General features: G+C 37.6%; 2 pseudogenes; both read right to left on the minus strand.

The window, feature by feature from the left end:
• On the minus strand, positions 1-1,462 carry LOC146468234 (uncharacterized; annotated as a pseudogene).
• Positions 1,463-1,525: 63 nt separating this feature from the next.
• Positions 1,526-1,995, minus strand: LOC146468235 (putative ATP-dependent DNA helicase Q1; annotated as a pseudogene).
• Between the last annotated feature and the right edge of the window lie 2,532 nt (positions 1,996-4,527).

Raw genomic sequence — 4,527 nt, forward strand, 5'->3', positions numbered from 1 at the left:
TCTTTAGGTGGGTGTGAATATTCTGGAGCAATACAATTCTGAAAATAATACACTAGACTTAGCTTGAAGTCACCTTTCTCAGTCAGCGATTAAAAGCTGTCCAAGTGCATCTAAGGCAGCTCCTGGAACATCACAGTTGCCAGAATTATCTTGAGAAACATCAATACATGTGGTGTTTTCAAGTTCAGAAAGAGAAATGTTCTCAATAGCCAATTCAAATAGAGAGTCGTCATTCAGCAAATCATCCCAGTGTTCATTTACATCCTCATCACAATCAAAATCATAGTGAAATTCATAATCGACAAAGTGAGGCATGTCCATGTCACAGATATCTCCATAGACTTCACCAATGAACTCCAAAATTTTATACGCATGCCTCATGTCCCAGATTTCAACATGTGAGCAGATGTCTCCAACTGTAAACAATTTATTCACATGCTCCAAGACTTGTGACACTTGTAGATCTGAGAATCGAAGAAGAACCTGGGGTTTTGTTAAGCTTTTAACTTGTTCGCCGTTGGATTTTGCAATTAAATCCAGAACCAGTGTCCTGTGGTAAGAATACAAAAGTCCCCTGAGGGCAGTCCATTGTGCCACAGTTCCCTGCCTTGTCCTTGGGCAGTTATTTTTGCTGTCAATTGTTTTAGTACCAAGGAATGTTGTAAGCTCTCCACAGTCTGATGCACCACATTCACATTTGATTGCACAGTTGTCACAACACATGTGCATAGGATGGGGAAGACTGACAGTTGATCCTGTGTCAAAGTTAAGAAGGAGAGTCTTCCTTCTACAATCACTTGTTTTCAGATAATTTTTCATGTCTTTGTCCACGTGATTTAAAAATAACCCTTTGTAAATCACATACGCCACACTCTACTTTCCGTCTCTTCCCGCACGGCCAGTCTCTTGAATGTAGGCCTCAATGTTTTTTGATGGCCCGAAATGTATGGTGTGATAAACACCCTTGCAATCCACACCCATTCCAAAGGCAATAGTAGCCACCAATATTCCCACTGGGGAATCTTCCTTTTGAAAAACCTCTAAGATGGCCTCTTTGTTTTGATCAGGGGTGCATGAATGCAACATCTCCAGAACAACTTTTCTCCTGTCATTTGTACTCTCAGCATACAGTTTGTCACCAAGCATTCCTCTTAATGTGGAATAAATTGTGCCACATTGCTTTATTGTTTGACAATAAATAATTGTCCGAATGGTCTTGATTTGCCTCTCTATTGTTTCATCCACCAGCCACTGAAAATATTCTTCGATGGATTTGTCATTTCCCATGTAATGGACAGAGTAGGAAGTGCCTCTAAAGAGGAAATAAAAATTAAAATTTACCTAAAGCAAATGGAGATGTTAACAGGCCAGGCTAAATATTCAAATAAGGATCTAAGTTTAACCTTGCAGTTTAAAAGTAGATTTTTATATTTTTTATATTAAGCTGACCTTTAAGATGCATGCCACGGGCGCTCAGAGCTAGAAATGGGCAGTCATGAATCGTACATAAACAATAATATTACGCTTACCATTGCTTTATTACGTGAGCTTCGTCCACGGCAATTGCACAAAGCTTCCTCCTGTAAATTTCGCTGGATAACACCTTTCTCCAACGTTCGTTCTTCAACCACGATTCCGGACTTCCATATACGATGGAAAATCTTCCTTCTTCAACACCCTTTGCATTTTCTTCAGTGATTTCACTGAGAGAAGCGGCAAGAATTCCAAGATTTCTCAGTTTGTCTACCTGGTCTTTCATAAGATTCACAAGCGGCGAAACCACAACAACAATATGACCAGCATCTTCACGAATTAAATCGTAAACGAACGGTAGAGCTTGGTAAATCAGTGACTCCCATACCCAGTTGGAAGGTTTACGAACACATCAGTTTTCTTCTCCACAATCTGCACTATGGCTTCTCTTTGAAAAGCATTCAACTCGCTTATCCGAAACATTTCGCACACATGGCCAAAACCCGCACTTAGGTCCGCCATGTTGTCCCGGGTAATATTTTTAATAACAAACACGATTTTACCCAAAATTGGGAAACGGCTCCTGATTGGTCCGCAGTCGACGAACGGAAGTGGCTGTTCGTTTCAGCAGACGTTCGTGGGGAAGGAAACGAGTGACGAGCCCCTAAGGGAGGCTAAAATGTGTGTCACCATTGTTAATGTTGAACAAAACATGCACTTAAGTATTTTGGTTAATTTACATTTGTTACCTTGATTTTATGTACAGATTAGAAAAATAAAAACGTTCTTAATCGACTCTCAGCCTGAGGAACGTTCTTAATACGGTCTTAAAATTTTGGTTAATCTCAGCCTCGACGTTCCGTTATAAAAAAGGTTATTAGAAAAAAAAAGAGTGTATTTCTAGTAATACTTTGAATAGGAAATGAAATACTGTCGGTTCTGAAGCTTAAAAATAGCTTAAATTTAACTTTTATTCAATAAAATGAATAAAACTGACTCACCTCTGGTGTATTCTTGTGCGTTTAGGGATTTTACTGTTTCGGGGATTCTTTTAAATCACCGTCATTCCCTAAGGGGTGGGCCTCTCAAAGGATGGAATTCCGTCATGACATGTCGAAGACAGATTCATAATGTCGTAAAGTTGCTTAGAATGTGTCTAGATAATACTTGCTTAAGCAAATAGCACTTTTTTTTTATTATGGAAGAGTGATACACCGTTTTTGTCTTTACTCAACATAGCAATTTTTTTTTTTAATTAATTTAATCATCAGTGTAAACAATCGGGAAAGTCAGAGTTCTGAAAACCCAAGTTAAATTTCACAATTCGCGTCAGCATGTTTGTTTTCAGCTAGAGGAATAAATAACAAACACTTTAAAAAATTTGATCCTTGTATGATCCATGGATAATCGTCGTGGCTCTGTTGGATTATAGCAAGCCTCCTGCTGTTGAAACAATGGCAGATAGCTGTAAACCGTCACTATGCTAATATTGTCCATCACACTTAGCCTTATGGCAATTGCATACTGATTACTAAAGAGTGGCCCCACGAGACCTGGATACTACATCGCAGTCCTTTCCCCGTGAGGGGTTTTTAAGGGACAAAGATACAAACAGAAAGAAATCAGTTTAAAGGAACATAACAAATGAAAGATGAAGAGGACCAGCTGGAACTGAATTCGGGGCTACAAGCAAACAATTCTAACATAACTATATAGAACAAAAATAATTGAAGTTTTAAGAACGTACTAGAAAAAATGAAACAATTGTGTTTCCAAAATAGGAAATTACAACAAGTTTAAATCACGTTTGTTTTGAATGCAGAAGACCGAGGCTGGTAAACGGTAGCACGCTGTATCTTGCTTTTACACGTCTACTTACAAAATTCATAGTCGATATTCCAAGGAACCACCCAACACTTTTTAAATTTGAAAACATGTTTCGACAAAAACTTCTGTCATCTTCAGTTTAAATTACAAAGCACAGAGTTGAATATATAGTGTCAACCAAAATTGCTTATTAACTATAAGCACAAAGGGAACGTGACAATCTGAAATATACAGAGAAAATGTTAAATTAACATGATAAAGTCATAGTTTATTGAGGGACTGGTTATGAAACTTGCCATGACAACAATGGTGCTGCAATTTATGTTGGACGGACCGCGACTGTGCACAAGCCTTTGTTTTAATGTTTACACTGCGGTTGAATATCTTAACAGGAACGTTTCTATTGGTCAGTAGTCCTACACATTTCAAAATCTATTGTGGTCTGTGCACGGTCAAGGCCAAAAATGTTAACAAAAACATATACCAAAGAAGTTTGTCAGGCTTCATAACCATTGCCTTTTATTAACTATGATAAAGTTGATGATTAAGTGTAGGTTTTTCCCATTGAATGTAAATGGCTTCTTTTATTTTAAGTTGAAAGGTGGTAGGAGCGTGATCTAGATAAAGGAACCATTCATATTCACTTTTAAAAATTTGATCCTCACATGATCCATGGATAGTTGTTGTGGCTCTGTTTGATAATGGCAAGCCTCTTGCTGTTGAAACCAATAGCAGATAGCCGCTGGTCATTTAGGGTTAAATTCCTGCAATATTAATCGACTTCAGGTCTAACTACATTCTCTGGCTAATAAATTATTTACAAACTGTACCTTAATATAATTAAAGACCACAGCATATTTCGAAGCTGAACTGTCAAATCCGTGCAGATAAAATCAGGTGAGACGTTTTGATATATTTATGGAGACATATATAATTTTATTACCAACACGTAGAGATACGATCCACTGACGACTGACGGACCGATCGACCTTGCCAAGTTTCCCCAGCTTAGCAGGTTCATTCACAAACAGAATTCGAGCTCACTGGCGATATTCAAAATTTTTTCAAAAATACTGATCGCGCGTGATAAAGATTGACTGTAAGAAAAAAACTTTTATTACGTTTCCATCTGACTATAACATTTTGTGTTATCAGTGTGGATTAACTGTGATTAGCTGAAACTTTCATTTTATTTTCTTTCAATTAAATTAGGTCAGTTAAAATTTG

The sequence above is a fragment of the Pavona decussata genome, unplaced genomic scaffold (assembly GCF_977016875.1).
Source record: "Pavona decussata unplaced genomic scaffold, jaPavDecu1.1 SCAFFOLD_133, whole genome shotgun sequence".
Classification (NCBI taxonomy): domain Eukaryota; kingdom Metazoa; phylum Cnidaria; class Anthozoa; order Scleractinia; family Agariciidae; genus Pavona; species Pavona decussata.